At 36.9% G+C, this 21,475-nt stretch overlaps 1 long non-coding RNA gene across 1 annotated transcript in view; it reads left to right on the top strand.

The window, feature by feature from the left end:
* Window positions 1-21,475, top strand: part of LOC135412063 (uncharacterized) — a 49,176-nt gene that overhangs the window by 10,596 nt on the left and 17,105 nt on the right. Inside the window, exons 2-3 of the long non-coding RNA XR_010429478.1 lie at window positions 16,990-17,094; window positions 19,178-19,363. This is a non-coding gene — a long non-coding RNA (uncharacterized LOC135412063). The remainder of the gene's footprint in view (window positions 1-16,989; window positions 17,095-19,177; window positions 19,364-21,475) is intronic.

The following is a 21,475-nucleotide window of genomic DNA, read 5'->3' as shown; positions in this document are numbered from 1 at the left end:
GTAAAGAGATATATCAGGGAAGAAGGAAACAGAAGAAGCAAAACGACTTCATCTGTTCGTTTTTTTTCTTTAGCAGAAAGGCAAATTTCCAAGAAAGAGTATCATAAAGTCAGTGCTCATTTTGCAGACAGATTGTTTAAGGCAATGGAGGGAAGGAATGTGCATGTGGTTATGTATAGGTAGATGGATGGTACTGTGAACAAATGGGAGAAGCATAGATATCACATATAAAAGAGAAATAGTTGATATCCTAGAAGCAAAAAAAGGCAAGAAGAAGAGGAGGGAAAGGAGTAATCAATATATCAAAGGAAGGTTTCTGTGGTAGGAGATATGTGCAAAAAGAATGAGAAGCTGAGAATAAAGTGAATATAAAACTGTTGTCATCTAATGAGTTAGATTATTAATTTAATTTAATGTTGTTAGAGAAGTGATGCTATTAAATACATTGCACGATAGCACAGTAGATGGTTCAAATTGTTTCTTTCTTGTATTTGGCGGGTATGTTTGAGTCTTTTTGGGTCCAGTGGCATTGGCCATTGTGGTCAGACTGACTTTTCACAAAGATTGCTACGTGTATTCCCTGGACTAGCTGGTATCAGGTAAAACAAAATAATAACTGTTATTCATTTTGCACAGGCCAAGACCTTTCTGGGGGATATGCAAATTATTAGTAATTATTTGGCCTTCTCTATTTTCACCAATAGGTGGCAATATTAATTTTTCCATTGGCCTCCATAATGATCTGTTATTTTAAATTTTAAATAATAATCTCTGAGTTCATTATAATATTTTCTTTTGTTTGTCCTACTGCAATTGTATTAAATTATAAGAAGTGAAAATATATTCATAAATTTCCAGATTATTTAATTTTGTTTTAAAGAATTTAAAATAAAAGGGCAAAGGACATGAGAACTGCTACTAGGTCACCAGAAGCCTATCCATGATGCTTTTGTATTCCAGTACCTTCTTTCTGATTTCCAGTCCAATTCATATTTGCTCTCTTTATAGTAGTGTTTGCTTTAATATTGTATGGTTTTCCTTTTTCTGTTTTCCAACTAATTATCTTTTTCAGATCCTTACTTGGAAACTGGAGATTGTACGCGTAACATGAAAGATCTCAATTCCTGCTTTACAGTTTTTCAATGCTGTTCTTGTTTATATGTGCTCTGTATTCATAATCATCTTATTTGTTGTTCGGTATGAATTTTTCTTAGCATATTACCATCTTAAGGATCAGAGTTTTCCTGAGGCCATTGTCAATACTTGGTAGTGTTTTCCCTTGAGTTTTAGTCAATTGCCAACACTTGACTTTCTAGAGCAATGTTGATAAGGATATAAGACATGACAGAGGTACTGTAGGTGCATCTTCATTTTCAAACTGAATTTATTTTTGTTCTGTGTTTTATTTCTCTCAACACCCCTTAAATTTCTTCCACTCACTCAGAAGTTAGAGATCAGTATTTTTACATTGAAAAAGCCAACAATCTTGTCATTCTTTTTAGCCAAAACTAACACAGAATTAATTGGAAGTTTTATCTGAGTAAAGACTAAAGAATTTGGCTCACAACAAAGACAGTACATGAAAACGTATTTTCTTTAAAAGAAGAGGACTCCATCTGAAACAATACAATAGCATTTTTCATTAAAATGAACTACTTGAAAGTGATGTATTGTAGTAGTTTTTGTAGCATTGTCTTATCCTTGGACTGATGTATGGTAGCAGTTAAAATGATTGTCAAAACAGGAAATGTACAGAACCAGAAAGTATCAAGACAAAATATGCATGGAGTTTTTATGATTGCTTAACTTGGCTTTGTTTATGAGCTCTTTTTCATTAGACAGTTTTCTTTGTGTCTTGAAATTCTCTGCAGCACTTCTCATGGATTTTGTAGCGGATCGCATTGAAACTATTATGGAAACCTCAGTAATATCAGCACTTTCTTTCACTTCCAGCCTGAAAGTCATGCCAGGTTCATCAAATCTCAGGTCACTTGAAATCCTTGGGAAATCTACTGTATACAGTGGATGAACCACAGAAAAGGTAGTGGGTAGCACCCTATTTATGCTGAAACGTAGTCGAGCTCATTAGAACTCACACAATTAAAAAAAATAAAAAAAATAAAAACAAACAAACAAACAAACAACCCCCCCTGCAAAACATAAGGACTTCTATCAGCAAAAATGACAGCTTTTATAAGTACAGATGGCACACAGAGATTCAGCTGCTGCTTAGTTCAAATATTTCTCTGAGATGTTCCTGCTTCTCAGCCTAGCTGAAAGTCTGTAGCTCCTTTTCTCCTGTCCCTAAGAATCAACCTTGAAACTCATTTTTTCACTGCAGGATCATTTATATCAGGTATAAGCGGAGCTGATGTGTAGCACTCCCAGTACAGTTTCTCTGAGATACAAGGTACTGCTGTGAGTTAACCATGGCTGAATAGTAGCTTTTTAATGGCCACTGTTGCAGCTGAATCAACAAGCAATAAGCTAGCAAAATTAAAGGTATTTAATCTTTGATCCTATGAGTAGTTTTGGTTTTGCCACCCATGATGCTAGTAAAAAAACAGACACATGAAACCCAATGTCAAAGCCTCTAGCTGTAACTTTTTAATTAGTACTTCAGTTACGGCTTAATTAGTGTTTGACCACAATGTATACAGTGTTTCCGATATTAGCTGAAGGGTTCTCACTGGTCTTTTAACTTCAATTTTTAAGCCAGAGCTTCTCTCAGAAGGCAGTGGGGTGCCTTAAATTCAAACTCATGGCTTATTGTATGGTATAGCCAGTCCAAATCAGTACTAAAGGCTGGATAGAAGGAGTACTGTAAAGGAATTGACTTGTAGTGAAAAGGGACTGTACCTCATTTGGGACAGATTAAAGAGAAAAGTGTTCCAAATCCACCACATCTCTATGTAGTGAAGTCACAAATTAAAACAGGATCAAGAATGACCTGTGAAGAATATCTTATGAATTTCCTAAATAATTGAAATATAAAGACATCTTGGCATCTGAAGAAAGATCTAGGCCATTCTTCTGTCTCCAACAGAGAGAGAGGTGTTTAGGAATATGAGGCACAGTGTGTATGTGCAGTCAGATTTGCCTTGGAAGTTCTTCCTGACTAGTAGAGCTTCCCTGACCAAAAAAAGCACCCATTAAGTGGATCAATCCCAACAGATCAAAATATCCACAGCTGTGTGAATGCCCTATATGTGAAACATTGCTTGATGTTCTTAAGTAGATTTATTTTTTTACTGTCGACCGCTGGATGCCAAGCTTAGGATTTGATGTTCAGGAATGTACTTGTCTTTTACTTCTTAATATATGGACATCAGTATTAACTTCCCAGAATCAGAATGTGACTTTCCTGCAATCAAGACTTTGCCAAAACTGAGAGAAACTGAACTTAGGATCTTGGATTTTCCATTGTCGTCTTATGGACCTTACTTTAGGGCTGATTTCCATCTTCCTGGGACACCCACAGGAGGGGCTGATGCACGCTTACGTCTCATTCCAGGTCTCCCAGTTTAAAAACCTTCTGAGCACCTCACCTATGCAGATGATCTGATTGAATCATCTCCAAAATCATATCGTCTGTCTTTAACCCCTTGCCACCCTCACCAGGTTGAGAGTATTTCAGGGACTACCCAGGACACCAGGACAGCCCCCTATCCACAGAAGTGGGGATGCTGGCCTTCTCCTTTGCTCTAGTTTTACCTCTGTGACACGATGAAACCTCTACTGATGCCAGGGAATCGTAGAGGAAAAAGGAGAGGGAAAAGGGGGCTGGCTTTGTCTATACTAAAAGTCATCTCTTCAGTTCCATTAAAATAAAATTAAATAACAGGAATAATGAAAAACTTTTAAAATAATTTCTAATACCTTAAGCTCTGTGTCAGCTACATTCCTAGACTTTTTGAAAAAAACTTATGTCAGGCTTTTATGAAATCACTGATCTCTGAATTTGGCCGTTAGTGCTTTATACAATAAACTTTTCCTAAAAATGACGAATCACCAGCAGATGTTTTCTATTACCATAGTGTAGCTTTGTTATTATTCACTAGAATTGGTTTGATTTTTGCCATTTTCAACAACTTTTTTAGTATGTTTATAAAGCTAATAAAATATTTATCGGGGAGAAAATGTTACTATGCCACATCTCTACTGAAAAATTAGTCAGAAAAATAGGGTACATACCCTTCTTTAAAAATCATGACAAATATCATTTTTATATAAATAAAGCAGTTTCAAACCCACAGCTTCTTGAAATAACAACTTCTAGCATAATTAAATGTTAAAACAGAATGGAAATCTGGCATTGAAAGAAAGAGGGTAATGTTTCATCTGCAAAGAATGCTGCTTTGAAACTTTGGATTCAGCTGCACATTTAAGCTTGATGCAGATAAAGAAGTTATAAAAGGTAAAATATAAGAGACTGAACATTAGGTTAACTCCTCAGCTTCACTAATTTTTAAACTTTTCAGCTTCTACACATAGAAATGGTAACACTTAGCCACCTTTTTTTTTTTCCTGATGGTAGACCGACTGGAAGCTGAAATGATCTGTGAAACTTAGAAAAACCTTAACAGGAAAGATGAAATTCTCAAAGTGACCCAGAGAACAAGTAATTTCCAGGTTATTGTTCCAAAGGCATTCGATGCCATTGTTAGGAAGATTTCTTAATTGCCAATATAAATTTTCCAGATCTTATTAGCATCTCATTACCTATATTTAAACTACAGAATCAGTCATTATACTAACGGTGTTATACTCTTTCATCATTGGTGTTTAGTCCCCTCAAATATTTGTAGACTGTTATTTTTCTCTTTTAGTCATCATGACAGCCGGGCAAATACCTCAGAAAATTTTAGCAAATATTTGTGAAATTCTGAAACTGAGATCCATATCCTACTTTTTTAAACCACAGTGAACTTCTTCATTTAGGAGAAAAGTGCTGCTTTTTCAATAACACTTTCTTCCGTATATGTTAAAGTTATCTGTATTTTCTGCAATCCTGTGTGTAACATTAACACCTCACTGTGCTTGCTTTTTTCCTTAGAGACTCTTGTGAATAATATTTATTACCTCCCTTTTATTTTTTTTTAACCTCAGAATTCTGAGAATCTCTCAATGTATACAAAGCCTCCTCTTCCTCCAATTCCTTGAATCAATTGGCAAGGCCGTTGACCTCCATGTGGAGACATATTTAGCCCTTGAAATAACTAGTCAGTGCATACCTAAAAGCAACATATGTAGTTGCAGCATTTCTGCTCTGAACTGTGCATTTCTGTGTGCAGGCATGATTCTTTCCTATAAAACAAGTCATGAAGTCACAGCACTGAGTGTGATTATCCAAAACCTGCTAAGCAGTGTATATTTCTACACCTATCAGTGATATGACATGATATGATTAAATTAACCATAAAATAGCACCTGATTCTGAATTTTTACTGTTCAGAATGGAAAGCTAAACTGAAAGAGGTTCTAGTATTTGTTTGCTTGTTTGTTTAATATTTGATTTGCATACCTATGTGGGGTGAATACTAAGCCCCAGGTAAGATGGCTTAATGCAATTCAAAAACTAGTGAGAAGGCTCTGCATGCCAAGAAATGATCTGTATTTTATATTAAGAAAAATAAATAAAATAACTGTATTTTTATGTGTGTGTGTGTGTGTGATTGTACATAAAGGGAAGGTAGTGCAGCAAACCTCCAGCTCTACTGTATTGTGTTTAGTTTATTTTCTTTGTAAAGACTCAACAACCCCATCATTTTTTGTATTTTCTTGATTCTAGAACACTAACTATTTCCACCCTAAAGCAAAATCTAGCTACAGTCCAATAGTTTCAGCTCTGAAATGTATTGTATCATGCTCAACAGTGAGGATCACATCAAGTGCCACTCTCCACAGTGAAGAGAGCAGTAAAACAGAGAACTCCCGGGGATTATCTTTTTCTCCCAAAAAATATTGAATTTCTATCTGTGGCCCACAGCCCTTGCTTTCAAATCCTACTGATGCCTCTGGCAGAAAGATCTGGTAGCAGGAATACAGTCTAAGCAGAGGTTTAACACAAAACTTGTTCCTCTTTGGCAGGCCGCCATCTTTTCTACAGGGTGAGAAGATTTAATGGTTCCTAAACTCTTCTTCTTATAAGTTGAAGATAGTCTGGCTCAGTCAAAATGATGCCAGAACACTGAAAGATTTTCTGTTCTAATTTTTGCATTTTTTTTTTTTTTACCATAAGTAGATCAATGTCCTGGAAAATATTTGCATTCTTTAAAATCCTAATAACACTGTATTGCCTGTCAGGCAATTGTTTTGCTATAAATGATGGAACAACAGTAGCAGGATAGAGATTTCTAGCTTTCACAACTTGGCACTTGATATTATGCTAATTGCTTTAGATGAAGTATTTACGTGTAATGTTTAGATTACACCTTTGTGGAATATTTTTGATAGTAAAATCTGCTTGTATCTCTAACAGCTTAGACACACACTCTCATTTTACTATTTAAACCCACTCTCTATTCCCTCAGGAATACTCTACAACCCAAGTAATTGTTGAAACTTTTTACCCAGACACTAGTAATATGTGCAATGACTTTAAAATATTTGCCCAAGTTACCTCAGCTTCTGCTGGCAACCAGGAGCAGGAGTACACATCCCCAGGTGATTTCTAGCAGCTAGAACAGCAGTTTGAACCTTTTCAGCTTTGGTCATTACTAAGAACAGCTCTATGAGAATGCTGTACAGGACCAGATGTGAAACTACCATAAAATCATAGAATTGTTAAGGTTGGAAAAGATCTCAAGATCACTGAGTTAACTGTTAACCCAGCACTGCTGTGTTTACCACTAAACCATATCCCCAAATTTCATGTCCACACATTTTTGCACACTTCCAGGGATGGTGATTCCACCACTTCCTTGAGTATTTTGTTCTGATGCCTGACTACCCCTTCAGTGAAGAAATTTTTCCAAATATCTAATCTAAACCTCTGCTTGTGCAACTTGAGGCCATTTCCTCTCATCCTATCTCTCAATACCTGGCAGAAGAGACCAACCTCCACCTCACTACAACAACCCTTCACTGTCTCAAGAAATTTAGAAATATGAATATGCTTCTCAGTTTATTTTATTGTGTTTTCATCAGGAATGCTGCTGTTGAACCAGGAAGTTTGGGCCTCTTCACATCTGCTGGTAGAAAAGTCAAACTCTACTCCTCTGTGTTTGTATTCACATGGCATCAGTATTTTCAAATTATTTTAAAATAGTTTCTTGAATAATATATCAGTTTTTATTAATGCGGTTGTTAGTCAAAATAAATATGGAAGGGCATAACAAAATTTCTTTATTACCAGAGGTGAACTTTCCTTTTTAGACAAATTCTACTTTATGATATTTTATTTTCAAATGTTTTATGTTACCTAGTGCTTCAATTTTTTTCATTTGACATTCCATTTAGTTTTTAATTTAAATAGCTTCATAAGACTGATGCTGTATCAAAATGCACACCTCTGTTGAAGCTCTCTGAGTGCAAAAAGGGTCTAAAGTTGATACTTTCAGGCCAAAGGTCTTCCTGATCTAGGGTCAATCCCAGTAAGTGATATCTTCAGAGCAAAGGCACACAGAACAGAAAGTTCCTTGAGAGTATAATACCCACATGTCCACATCTTATGCAAAAGTCTCTCTCCTTAGTGTGTCACAAAACAGTGGCATGGTTGATAGTAGTGGGTCCTCTGAAATTATCTAAATATTTTTGTCAATTCTATTTTGAAAGTCTGAGTGTGTTTGCATGCTCTTTCAGGTTGTCCAGTCTGGAATTAGTCCTCTACAAAGTCAAAACCCTGCCACAAGTCTGCATAGCTTTTACCTTAGTTTGCCCCTTTCATGTGTAGGGGTGTGTGTGTATAGGGGGAAGTAGCCAGCTTTCACAAATCACCAACACATGCTTAGCTCTTCAGCAGATGTGCACCAAGTTGCTGACCCTGCCTAATACTCCAGGTAAATACTATGCCTTTAAGTGCTGGGTTAACGGGTGGGTGCTCAGAGTGACAGGGGAAAAGCATCTTTTTGGGACTGCCTGAACATTCTTTACGGTTTGAGGTTTGATTTTTATTTTTCAGTTGGAGGAATATTTGGTGGAGAAAGTGTTTCAATTATACAGACCATGGGAATTTGAATACTAACATCTAGAATCGGTCACCTTTCTTCATGTTAAGCAAGGTCTTGCTTTGAAAATAGCCCCCCAGAAATTATTGTAGGATAAATTTCTAATCAAAGGGAGCAAGACTTCAGAAATCTAGTGGGAATGATAGAAAATGAAATAGCCTGATCAAATTTATGAGTGTACATGATAAGTCTTCATGCTCTCTCTCTGGATTTGAGATCTGATCTGAGTATCATAGCACCAGAACTTGTTCCTGTTTTGTTTTATTTTGAACATGTTTTATGCGCTCTGTCTTTCGTCAATGTGAATTGAACTTTTTCTCTAGCTCTTTCAGTCATATTGCATTTTTACAGGAGACTTTCTTTCTCCGCAGTCAGTTGTCACTATATAGATTGCTGTAATTTGGTGTTATTTTTATTTGTATTAATGATCACATTGTTCCAGACTGTGTAGCTTGATGAAGAGAGTAAAAAAAAAAAAAAATCTGTGTAGTATTGATGCTATTTCTGGTTCTGTTTAAAAGTCAAAGGGATTTACATGGAAAAGGGAAGGAAGGGTATGTCATAACTTCTGTGCTAAGTAAAAGGTTTTGTTTGTACAAATCACATACTGCATTCATCATGCTCAAGACAAATGATAAACACTACATTTCACCATTCTCATAAAAATTAGGAATCTGCATCAATAGCACTAATTCTATGTTGGACTGGTTCCTATTCTTTTTCCGTCCTCCTTTCCTAGCACCGTTCTGTGGCAGTACTAATGGCATTATTAGTTGCCATTGCTGCTTTCCCACCTAGGATTACTGTCTAACTTGAGCAGCTTGCTCTGTTAAAAGCTTGGCCTTTCATTCCTGAGGTCTATTGTTTTTATTCCTTTTCTGCTTTTTCTGTTTTCATTTCCTGATGATGTTGTCATCATCAGTGGAGTTATGATGAAGAAGTTTGGTACTATTTATAGGTTCTGGGCTTGTAGCCAACTATTTTCATGCCTTCAGTGCTATTTAAATCTATTGTTCATTTTTGATTGCACTACAGCTTCCTCTCAGTTTCCACCTAGAGCTGTGAGGTTTCTGAATCTAGCAACAACAAAATGATGGGTTTACTCTCTATTTAAAAAAGCCATAAAATGGAAAGAGTGAAAGATTTACTTCCTCTGTTTTTGTTGTGGTCTACATGCTATCACTTAATATTAGTTTTTAAAGTGGAGCTTGTGTTTCAACTAAAGATAGGATATGGCATTTTAGAAGTTCGATTCAAAGGGGGTTCATTTAGAAGATCGTTCCTCTTTTATTTGATAAACAGCTATGAACATTTGTAATAACAATATACTGCTTAAAAAATCTTGACAAATAGGGATAAATATTCAGCATTCTACACGCACAAGTGCTCCTGAGATTGTTGTATTGTCAATACAAAAAGATGCCTATTTTTTGTGCACTATACTGAAATACATCCCATTAGATTAAGAGTATGGCTTCTGCTCTCATTCCCACAGGATCTCAGAGTTCTCCTTTTGTGTCTCCTCACTATTTATCTGATTATGGCTCTCTTAAATAGAGAAAAATAGAACGTTTTACAGTATCTTCTCCTTAAATTAAGTCCTTCAGAATACAATGAGGATATCTTGCAAGGCTACTGCTGATATAATAAAGCTGTTAAGTTACCTTGAACTGGTGCACCAACACTCTAAATCTAATAAGTCAGATACAGAAAAAAGTTTAATGTTATGGTTGTGACTTAAAATGATAATAAAAAATAGAATTGTAATTTAGAGTGATGTACTCCCTTTAAGTTAGTCTGTTGGGAAAGCGTGTTACGTTCTTGGGCACAGAAGTATGAGTAGAGACAAAATCATATTGTATTGCTGGCAGGTTCCTTCCACAGCCTTCTGAAGCTTAGCCTTTGTTTATGCATGTGTAATTTGTGTTTCTGGCTTTGAAACTACATGTGAAAGATAATCTCAGGCCTTGCATCACAAACTCCCTGATTTGCAAGTTCACTTAGGTAGCTACAGAGGTAAATACTGTAATGCTTAAGACAAGCTGAACTTCTGTCAGCCCTCTGTTGCACTGTTCTTTATTTACCAGAACGAAGTGAAATTACCTTTTTAGAATATGACTTCTTTGTCACAAATTTAATGCCATTCCAAAGTGCTAAGCAGAATTCCTTATTGCTCTAGGAGAAGATCTTTGGTAAAAAAATGACATAAAAACAAAGGAAGATTATACAAGAAGAAAAGAAAGTTTTCTTTTCAAGAGAATTCTCCAAAGATTCATGTTGGTGGCTAAAGAAGGATTAAGTACTAGATATCAGGGATGTTGAGATTACCTTGACATGAGTTCTAGGTCTTGCTCTCCTAGAAATTCACTGTCTGAAATTTTCGAGTACAGGTCTTAGGCACATAGATTAGTGTAAAAGTGAAAAATAGATATTGATACAATGAAAACAAGGAAAAATATATGGGGTACACTCTATAAGAAAGGAAATACATCTGAATTTTATAGAAACTAGGAGGTGTGGTCTCCAGAGAGTCGAGATTTTATTTATGCCTCTGATAAATCTGCAGCACTCAGCCTCTTGCTGGCACTAAAGAACGGGTTGCCTCTCAGAAGGGGAATCTGATTCCCTCACTGTTGATATCTTGTTTCTCTAAAAGGCAGAAGGCAAACAAGGCACAGACATGTGAGACAAGTTTGACAAAACTGTCATAAACCACCTGGAAACTTGGGTTTTAGCTAATAAAATTGTCCTGGGCAACCAGCAAATGATTATTGCATACCTTCAGAAAACTGCAATCTTCTCAATATCTAAGTACGTTTGGAAATTACAGATGATGTGTCTGGGAACTACATCCCTTTATGATTCTGGTTTATTAGGCAGACTTCTACATGAAACAAAAGAATCACAGCTTTTGTCACTCAAAAGCATTTGATGGAGTGCAAGACCACACTTTTAAATTAAGCAATAATCAGGTTTCTTTTACAAGAAGTGGGTGACATAGGTTCTAGGTCCTCTTCAGCTTGAGAAGACATAAACCATCATCTCTTACCTTCTCAAAGTGACACCATAATAACAAAATAACCTAGAATAGGACTGGTTTTCTGTCATTGATTTGAAAAGGAATCACTTGCAAATAAAAGACAAAAATGATGGTGGAGTTCCTGGGCCCTAGAAGGGCAAGTCCCAAAGGAAGTGCTGTGGCTACAGTGGTTAACAGGACACTGTTCTTTGAGAGACCTCATACTTCCTAGAACTGTTTATGTGTTTTCCATTAAACAGCTGTCAGAAACAATATATTGTTGCCACCTTCACAATTCCCCCCACCTGTTTAAGAAAAAAATAGCCAACTGTCCATTCCTGAAGGGAAAATGTGGACACTGACGCCTTGTAGAAAGCTTTGGGTTAGTCTCTGCTGTGGGTTGATCCTGGCTGGACACCACATGCCCACCTAAGCCACTGCATCATTCCCCTTCTCAACTGAATGGGGGAGAGAAAATTGAATGAAAAGTTTGTGCATCAAGATGAGGACAGGGAGAGATTACACACTGGTTACTGCCAGGAGCAAAGCAGATAGGACTTGGGGACATCAGTTTAATTTATTACCAATCAAATTAGACTAGAAAAATGAGAAATAAAACCAAATCTTAAAAACACTTTCCCTCCAGGCCTCCCTTCTTTCAGGGTTTAAATTTATCCTCAGTTCTGTATTTCTTTTCCCCAGTGACACAGTGGGATGGGAAAAGAGGATTGTGCTCGGTTCATCATGGTTTGTCTCTGCTACTCCTTCCTCCTCAAAAGAGGACTTCTCACACTTTTGCTCTGCTCCAGCATGGGTCTCTTTTTTCCACGGGGTGCATCTTTCAGGAACAGTCTGTTCCAGCATGGATCTCTCATGGGTTCACAAACCCTGCCAGCAAACCTACCTCAACATGGGTTCCTCTCTCCATGGGGCCACAACGTGAGCTCCCCAGTGGGACAAAGTCTCCTTTGGGCATCCACCTACTCCAGTGTTGAGTCCTCCAGGGGCTGCAGGTGGATTTCTGCTACACTGTGGATTCCATGAGTTGCAAGGGGACATACTGCCTCCCCATATTCTTCACCATGGGCTACAGGGAAATCTCTGCTCTGGCACCTGGAGCACCTCCTCCCCTCTTTCTTCACTGACCTGGGGGTCTTCAGAGCTGTTTCTCTCAGACATTCTGACTCCTCTCTCCAGCTGCAGTTGCTGTTGCACAGAGTTTTTTTCTTCTCTTCTTAAATATTTTATCCCAGAGATGCTACCACCATCACTGACGGGCTCAGCCTTGGGCAGTGGTGGGTCCACCTTGAATCTGGTTGGCATTGGCTCCATCCAGCACAGGGAAACTTCTTGCAGCTTCTCACAAAAGCCACCCCTGAAGCTTCCCCTGCTACCAAAACTTTGCCATGGAAACACAATACAGGCATATAGCCAGAAGGGGTAAAACTATGGGTGAATTAGGGTTTCAGATTCAGCTCTCCCTAATGTTTTCAATCATTTATCATGGGCCTGATTTGGTTGTTTTAAATCCCAATATTAGTTCAGTGCATAGTTCTCTCTGGAGGCTACAGAGAGATTTTCAAGTGGGTAGAACTGGGGGACCAGATACCTAGATACTTCTAAAGCCAGCAGTATTTACATAAAGGATATCTTCACAAATCAAAGGATGAAACAAGTATTGTGTTTGTGAGTACACAGCTTATAGCTTAGTGTTTCAGTCAGGCAATATTTGATACAAAATTATTCAAATTTCATAAAACCTACCCAAAGACAGTTCTGTATTTTAGCTGACTATCAAAGAAGGAGAAAGACAAAAGGCAGATCTGAAGTCTGGGGCTTAACTGATGAGTCTGAACTGATAATGGTGTTTATAAAGGAAAGGACTACCTTTTAATATTTAGAGTGTGTATTTGAGTAGACTAGTGGATTCTCTTTCAGACTTGACCACAAACTAACTTTGATTTTCTTCAGATTTCTTTGACTTTATGTGCTGTGCAAAAGAAAATCTTAAAAGAGCTGTAGCCCTAAATAAATTTTATACAGAGATCCACTTTTTATCCCTTAACACTTGTGCTTTGGAGAAAAATGTCTATAAGACTCTGGAGTACTTTCATGCTATAGTTAGTTCCCACTGGTTCTAGCAGGAGTTCATCAAAACCAGTAAAATTCTCAACAAAGGGACTTTCTTTGAAATTTCCTTAAACAGATCTAGAATTGTCTTTTTCTCTATATAGGCAAATATAAAAGTAGATATAAACTGCCTGCCTCATTAGTACAGTGCATCTTTTGAACCACAATTAATTATCTTGGAAAGGATGTTTGCAATGCTTAGATGGAAAGAGAAATGTGTTATTATTATGAATAATTAATTTTCAATGGTTGGTGTGGGATTTCATGCCATGAGAGTCTCATTGATTTTAATGGAAGTTACATGTCTAAGTCCATTCACTGTTGTAAGTCTGCAGTGTTTTGTGATTATAAAAAGAGATCAGAGAATCTCCATGTCAGTTGTAGTAAATTACATGTCTCATTCTGTATAAGTGGGGGCAAAAGTGAAATGCCCATTTAAAACAACCAGGTCATACTCGTTTGGCAAGATGTTGATACAATCTGCGCTACCTTACTAAAAAGCTGGACCAATCAGAGGATTACAATAAAACTTTGATGGAAGGGGCTATTTTAATAGACATACTAACAAAATTATTTTATGGCAAGTTGCAGTAAAGAAATACTTGAAATTGGATTGGTTTGTAATGTCAATAGCATATTGAAGTCTTGGCAGGTTCTGAAGTACCATGGCCATATATTTTGTAAATGGCTCCTTATTTTAGAGAAGGCTGATAAGGGAGAGATTGCCTCTCTTTCAAGAAGGTAGTGGAAAATATGATGAACTCAGCTGTGTAGGGAGTACAGGTCAGAAGTTTTGATGCAACAAAAAGCATTGGTGGGAGATGAAGATGAAGTCTTAAGGAGCTATTAACCAGCTGCCAAGCAAAGGTATGCTCTGAACAGGCAAAACTGGAACAGGATATAGAACACGTTCCAGCATGTAGAGGGTGCTGGAAATAGCACTTCAGATGCCCTGTGACTTTCCCTAACCAGATCTCAATCACCTATTCAGCACTTGACTCTGTTTCAACCAGTACTGTGGAGTACTTTTGACTCAGGAACAATCATCTTCTCGTAACTCTGACTTCCTTGGAACTCATTTTACACTACTACACCAATCACAAAATCCTATAATACTGCCAAATGCAAATATAATATCATATAATCATAGAATATCTTGATTTGGAAGGGATCCATGAGGATCATCAAGTCCAACTCCTATCCCTATACAGGACAACTGCAAAAATTGTGCCATGTGTTTGCAAGTTTTGTCCAAATGTTTCTTGAACTCTGTCAGGCTTGGTACCATGAACACTTCCCTGGTGAACATCTTTCAGTACCTTTTTCTAATATCCAACCTAAACCTCCCCTCACACAACTTCATGCCATTCACTCAGGTCCTACCACTGTCACCAGTGAGATCGATATCTGCCCCTCTGCTTCCCCTCATGGACTATGATGAGGTCTCCCCACAGACTTGTTTTCTCCAGGCCGAATAAATGATGTGACCTCAGCCTCACCTCATATGGTTTCCTCTCAAGGCTCTTCACCATCTTCACAGCACCTCCTTTGGACGCTCTCTAATAGTGTTATATTGTTATATTGCCCCAAACTGCACCCAGTATTCAAGGGGAGGCCACCCCAGTGCAGAGCAGAGCAGGACAATCCCCTCCCTCGACTGGCTGGCGATGTTTTGCCTGATGCCCCCCAGGACACGGTTGGCCCTCCTGGCTGCCAGGACACTACTAACTCATATTCATATTCCCATCGACCAGGACCCCCAGGTCCCTTTCCATGATGCTGCTCTCCAGCTTCTCATTCCACAGTCTTTATGTACATCCAGGGTTGCCCAATCCCAGAGGCAAAATCTGTGACTTTTTAAACTTTGTACCACTGCTGATCACCCAGCCCTCCAAGTTGAATATATTGGGAAGGAGCTTCCATTTGAGATAAAGCTCATATATGTCAAGAAAAGTTCAGGTTGAAGATTCTGAACAAGATTTGGCTTAAATGTAAAGGGTGGAAGAAACAGAACCCAAATGCTGAAACTCTTAAAACTACATTTTGTCAATGTGTGATTGAGGAGGATGAAGAGGAAATGCTCAGTGTTAGTCTGCCTGTTGTGACATGAGACAAAGAAAGGCATGTGGTGGAGTGATTCCTACTTCTACACTCTGAGCCCTGTGGAATGTTGGCTGTGAGAAAAATGAAGATCAAGCTGGAGTAAAAAGTGCAGCTTTCTATTCATGTTTGCCTAAAATGATGACACCCTTAATGGCCTGAAGTACAATAAATGCAAATTACCTTCATAAGAGAGGTTAGCTTAACAAACCTTTTTGAAGTATTGCACATTTTTATTATAAGACTACCACTTCGTATGTCATCAGACACAAAATTGGAGACAGTAAAGCAAACGACTTCCATTAATAAATGCTCTAAAATTGGTTGTCTTGAACAGGTGGAATAAACATTTGATATAGCCGGATACACCTGCTGGAAAAATCAGGCTTTCCTGTTGCATTATAGAAACAAGGGGATTGACTAGGTGAATCAAAGTACTTCCTATATTCTTAAATATCTATATGCTTGTAACACACATCTAGGCAAAATAAATTTCTAGGCAAAATATAATTAAAAAATATTTAATAGATCTAATTCAGTCCTGAAGGAATAACGCAACAAGGAACATTGTTGACTGTACCAGTGTTTTTTTCTATTTATTTTCAAACATATATCTATGATATAATGCATTTCTTGCAGTGCACCTGTTTATTAAAGTATCTATAAGGGGATACTGTTTAAATACAAATTAGGAGCTTTTTAACCGAAATTATTATTTATATTCCTTCCTTGTTATGCTAGTCAAATATTTTATAGTTTACAGGTATTGGGACTATTTTGTAGATTGATCTCTTTAGGAAAGTTGGCAGAAAATCTAACTTTATTCAAATAAAGAATAATAATTCAATCTTTTTAAAGACAAACTATTTCAAATGTATTTCAAATTTATCTTAATTTTTTTCTCTGCTTTGTACCATGATGCTAAAATATCCTATTTTTTCCTTCTCTATAAAAAACTTAAGCTATCTTTTAAATTAGCTGTACTAGTGGCTTTGATCTGAAACTTTGGAACCAAGTTCTATGTGTTTGACAACATTTATATGTACTCAAATTTTCTGTTTAGTTCTCTAAATTTCATGCCGTGCATTTCCTCATTCTTGCATATATTTTAGCTTCACAGAAAGTTTTTTTATAAGGAAAACAGACTGCCATAATACCGAGATGATAATATTTTCTTCCTTTTCCAGTTTTGATATTATTGTCGATATTGACTATCTTGAAAAAATGTAGCACAAATTACAATCTAAATTCCACCCTTTGGAGTACATAAAGCAAATAAAATGCTTGTTTCACAAGTGTTTTGTATCATATAAATTAAAAAGTGATTCAAATACATGAACTCATAAGTCTTTGAATTTTATGACCTCTGAGTCATCCTAAATACAATTTGATTGCCTTAGGGTACATTGAGCTGTTGAAAAATACAGGTTGCTTTCACAAAAAGAAAGGAATCATAGAAATGTGTGAAAATTTAATTTTAATGTAATTTAAAATGTAGCCTTGCCAATTGCAATATATATGTTTGTCATTTCTGCTTCGGACTTGTACTAAACAGCATTTTGATTATTACAGGTAAAATATTCAGTGTTATGTTATGGCTTCTGCAAGCATTGATTAAACTCCCCAGTGTTCATGAAGGCTGACAGGGATTCAAAGGAGGAAATGTAAAACTTGAAGGTACAGCAGTATAGTGACATTTCACTCTATAAAGCTGCCAATATTTTAATCCTGCACGTAAATCATTTTCATCAGTTCAATTTCATATCTTAATTTGTGTAGCAAACAAAGTATTGGATTGCATTACGTTTAATAATTAAGAATGTGATATCAATTTCCATATATTTTAAGTTCCTGGCCAAGAAATAGAGTTAACATTTTTAGCTTCAATTTGTTTGCTTTACAAAATAGGAATGATTAAGGATTAGGTCTAATTTTCATGCTATGATCAACCAAAGTTTCATTATTTGTTTTCATAGAACCTTTAGTTTCTCTGCTTAAGTGATGTCTTCGTCAATGTTCATGTTGTATTCATTTAGAGTGATGATTGATATGGTAATAGATACAGTGTGATTGAAAGCAACCTTTGTCAATAGGAAGGCCAAATACTCAAACAGCGTATTGGTTTGAATTTGCTCATTATTGGAGACCTTTCATAGTCATATTGACTTGCTGTCCAAATGTTGTTACTTACCTGATGCTTTCATTGTTTAAATGGTATAGACATTGGTATTGAACATGACTTTTCCCAATATTTGTCCTAAAATACACACGGCTCAATTATCTACTGAAAATTCTTAAGGACTATTTTCAAGGTATTAAAATGGTATTTGGGGAATATAAACTGAATTTTTGTGACAGAGAAAAATAGGATTCTATACTGGTGATGTGTAATGCAATGTGTTCTGTACTGTGGCTTTGTATTTCTTGATATTAGGAAATTATAGGAAGTTTGTTTTTTCTGAAATGCTTTTTGTCACAGATGCAGAAGTCCAGGGAACCACATCTCTTGGGAAAAGAGCATTCCAGGGTCACAGAAAATATCACTGTTCCTTTATGTATAGAATTTGACATTCAAGAGCTTTTCTATTCTTGATGAAACTCTTCCGAACTCATTCTGGCCCTAATCATATATTAGACATGCCTACAAGTGATGTGACCTTGATTTGGGTATTGAGGCATTTCAAAAATATGGAGAAAAATGAAGTCCTCTTCCTCCTTCATTGTACATTGAAACTTGCCAAGAGACCAGGCAAACATTAACACTTAAACACTTGTGCAATAACTTAGGGTTGCGATACAAATCAGAAGAGAAATTTTTATGCAAAGGCAGAAAGTCTTCATGGGACTTTAGAGTTGGATTATGCCTTATGACTTCAGTGCAGACCAAATAGCAGTAGAGAACTAAGGTCCCCCTAAGAGGACACAGAACAGAGTTAAATCATGAGTTAGGTGCAAGATGTTTTGGCATGGATGGCTCTCTGCCCTAACAGACTGTTTAATTACTACACTGACACAATATTATTACTACATCCTTCCTGACTTGTCCATGTCTTTCAAAATATATCTTTCATATCTTTCCAAAACTCAAGATTTGCTTTTGTCAAATCCTTTGCATGGCTGAAAGGTGTTAATTTAGCTCCGTTTTCTCCTCAATTTGCTGCCAAAAGGGGCTAGTTCTATTGCAGATCTTGCCAGGCCCCTTGAAATCTGAAAATCTCAAAAATGAGATGACAAAATAAATTAAATTTTCATATATAAAATATAGGAAAATGGAGAAAGTACAGAAATATTTTTCTCTTTTATTGTGTGATTATATTTCCCCTCAATAAAGACACGTGACTGCAAATTTCATTCATAAATTCAAATTTATGAACTACAATAAGCAATTTTGAGCAGTGTTGAAACAAGCTCTGCTTACATAGTTTTCGATTAAATATGTAGAAAACATTTACCATTTTCTGACGTCTCCTGTGAGAGTTCCTTCAGAAAAATGTAGTGAAGGCTAGTTTGCAAGATTTGCAAGCTCAAGTTTCTGTAAAATATTAAGAGTTAGATAGATTTCCTTCCAAAGTCTGAGGACATATCCATTCTAGTCATGAAAATCATGAAAATTTTTTTATGATGTGATTTAATGAGCACTGTTTTCCTTTTAAATGATCCGTTACTCAAAGTACCAACAAGCTATGGCTTTTTTGAAGCTAGCCAGTGTCAGCTCTCTTCCTTGCTCAATTTCTTTGCTTTTGTGTCTCTTTCTGGGCAGTTCCTGAACCATCATCCTACTACAGCTACACTAGAAGACTGCAAATAATGCAACAACCTTTTTCTGCATTAAGGTGTGAGGATGGACAGTGGAGAATATTATAGAAAAGGGTCTTTCTCCTGTCTAAGTGTCATAATGCTCTCCCTAGATCCCTGGAAAAACAAGCAGGTCTAGTGAATGCCCGAGGTAAAGTTTCTTTCATTCATTCTTTCATTCTTTCATTCATTCATTCATTCATTCATTCATTCATTCATTCACTCATTTCTGAACTGAATAACCTCTTCAAATTGAATGTAGTCTCTAGAAGAAAACATATATGTCCTGACTATATATATAGTCTGGATACAAAGTTAAATCATTAATTTCAGAGATGTGTGGACCAATGTCAATTTTTTTTAATATTTTTATTTATAAAGGTGAATAACATAAATGTTATGTTTAATTCTTTGGATTTTAACTTCACTTTTGGTAATGTTTCCTTAATTAAAAAGAAATGAGAAAATTCAGACCTGTGGTTATTTATTAAAAAATGTCAGGACAGAAGCCCTCCAGCTTCTTAGAGCATTTAATTCATAGGAATGGAATACTGTTCTGTACTCAGCATATTTATTAGAGAAATATATATTCCCTTCCAGAAAAGTAACTATAAGTTTAGGTATTCGAGGAGGTTTTCTGCTCCCTTTCTTATAATACTAATAAGGAAACATTTCTGTTTAAATAGGAAATCCAAGTAAACAAATCATCAGTGTCATTGTATTCCTGCCTACCGGTCTCTTGCCTTGACACATTATATTGCACCAAAGAGAAGCCTTTGCATTGCCTACATGCTAACATCGGTAATGCAAACTCAAATTTTCCAATATGTAAAAACAACAACAACAAAAAAAGGCATAATCAGTGTTGTAACTGCTTGGTTTTACACATGCTAGCTGAAATTGCCCACTGAACATCTTAGTAATGTTTGCACAAATTGCAGTGTTTGCTTCTTGGTGTTTACAAAAAGCTGCCATTGAATAGCACCTGAACACCAAGGCATGTCCCATTTCAAACAAATAGGAAAAGCATGGAATCACATGCTGTGGTCTGCGAGCAGAAGCTAGAAAGAGGGAAAACTTACAGATGCTGAAATATAAAGTAGGAAGATAATATGAAGAGCAGACATTGTGAAAGACAATTCAGCGATATGGAAAGGAGCCTGGAGAGTGCAATTAGAAACAAAGCAGATGAAAATGTACCTGATGACAGGCAGGAAATAGACTGAAAATCTTCATTTTTCTTTCTATAGTGATAACAATGTTCCTTTTCTCTGCCTTTTGGGGGAATACTCTACATAGTATTGGTGGGCAGATATGATTCCAGGCTTCTTCTCTTCTGAGCTGTCAGGCACAAAGCTCTCTAAAGTGGAAACTATTCCAATTACTGGGATTTTTTCCAAAACTTGAAAAACAAATGGGAAAACAGGAAAATTCAGGTCATAACATCTTTATTATCCAGTAACATAAGTCAGAAACTGCTATTTTTTACTTGATAATAGTTACTTTCCATTTTATAAATCAGTCTGGAATACAGAAGACTTTGAAGTGCCTAGCACTTATGTGTAACCCTTTTTGGTGTTGGGGGAGGAAAAAACCCAACTCTTGTGGGATTCCTACTGGTGAGACAGCTTCTGGAGGAAATGATGTTCCCTTGGCATGGATTGCACTGTGGGGGAAGTTGATGGGAATCTTCTAGGCTTAACCAAAACAAACTTGCACATCTGTTTTTGTCGAGGACCAAGAATTAGAATGGGAACGATTTCAGAAGTGGAAAAATATGTACAGCGATTGAATGGACTTTATGATGCAGACTTTACGGTTATTATGTATATACACATTGTATGTTTCCCCAGAATTTGTATCTCCCGGGCATGTCCCGGCTTGTTCACTTCCCTACTCCCTTGTTTCTCTGCTGATTGGCCAGAAAAGCTGCAGAGAGGAGACAGCCCCCATTCACCCTTTCCTTCCCCGGTTCCTCCTGCGGTCCTCCCCCTTTTGCCCGTGTCCCTATCCTGGTTTGTCCCCCTGCTTGTCTGTCTCATGCTCCGCCCCATGTTCTGGCCCTTTCCCCTCCTGAGCTGATAAAAAACCAGGTGCACACTGGAATAAAGGATTCTACCTGCACCTTACCTGTGTCCCGGACCCATGCTGTGCCACGGCCCCATCCCCCCTTCGGATGGCAGCATGTTTTATAACTTTAGAGCTTACTGTAACAACAACAACAACAAGAGCAAAGTTATTTAATGAGAGCAAATAAAATACT

The sequence above is a fragment of the Pseudopipra pipra genome, chromosome 1, assembly GCF_036250125.1.
Source record: "Pseudopipra pipra isolate bDixPip1 chromosome 1, bDixPip1.hap1, whole genome shotgun sequence".
Classification (NCBI taxonomy): domain Eukaryota; kingdom Metazoa; phylum Chordata; class Aves; order Passeriformes; family Pipridae; genus Pseudopipra; species Pseudopipra pipra.
The sequence above is the reverse complement of the archived record's forward strand: the minus strand, read 5'-3'. Positions and strand labels throughout refer to the sequence as shown.